We start from the raw sequence: 828 nt of genomic DNA, 5'->3' as shown, positions 1-828 counted from the left end.
GTTGGGCAATCCTACTTCCGTAGTGATACTGCCTCAGAAACCCAAGGAGGGGTCGCTATGAGTCGGGGCCAACTCAACGGCAAACAACAACAACATCTTTCAGAAGCAGAGCACCAGGCTTGTCTGCTCAAGCGTCTCTTGGTGGGTTTGAACCACTAACCTTTCAACGGATAGTCCAGCACTTAACCATTTGTGCCATCCAGCTACCCTTTGGCACATAGTGGGTGCCCACTTAATCATCACTGAATGAAAGAATGGCTCATCGAACAAGGTTCTAGGCAGAGAGAGCTCAGAGGTCAGGAATGTACAGGAAAGAAGGACACAGGGAAAAGGTAACCACAGGAAGTGGGAAGAGAGCTGTTCCATTGTGGGGACGGCAGTCAATATCATGAAACAAAATGTGTACGAACTGTTAATGGAAAATGAACTGGCTCTGTAAACTTTCACCCACATCACAGTAAAAATAATAATAATAAAATAAGAGTCCAGGCTCCAGAGGGTTTAGGGAATTTCAGAGAAGGAGGTTTATTTGGGTTGGGTAAGGGAATTTGAGAACTAGGGATCCCCTCCCTAATCTTTTGCATTTACTGGCATGTGTCTACCCGGACCCAGACTTGTTGTTGTTGTTGTTGTTGAAAATATACACAGCAAAACACACACATTTCTACACGTACAATTGAGGGACCTTGATACCATTCTTCGAGTTGTGTGACCATTATCACCCGCCTTGTCTAAGCTGTTCCTCCCTCATTAACATACACTCACTGCCCCCTAAGGTTCCTATCTAATCCTTTGAGTTGCTGTTGTCAATTTCATCCCATATGGATA

The sequence above is a fragment of the Orycteropus afer genome, unplaced genomic scaffold (genome assembly GCF_000298275.1).
Source record: "Orycteropus afer afer isolate SDZICR_OR568_19922 unplaced genomic scaffold, OryAfe1.0 scaffold00130, whole genome shotgun sequence".
NCBI lineage: Eukaryota > Metazoa > Chordata > Mammalia > Tubulidentata > Orycteropodidae > Orycteropus > Orycteropus afer.
The sequence above is the reverse complement of the archived record's forward strand: the minus strand, read 5'-3'. Positions refer to the sequence as shown.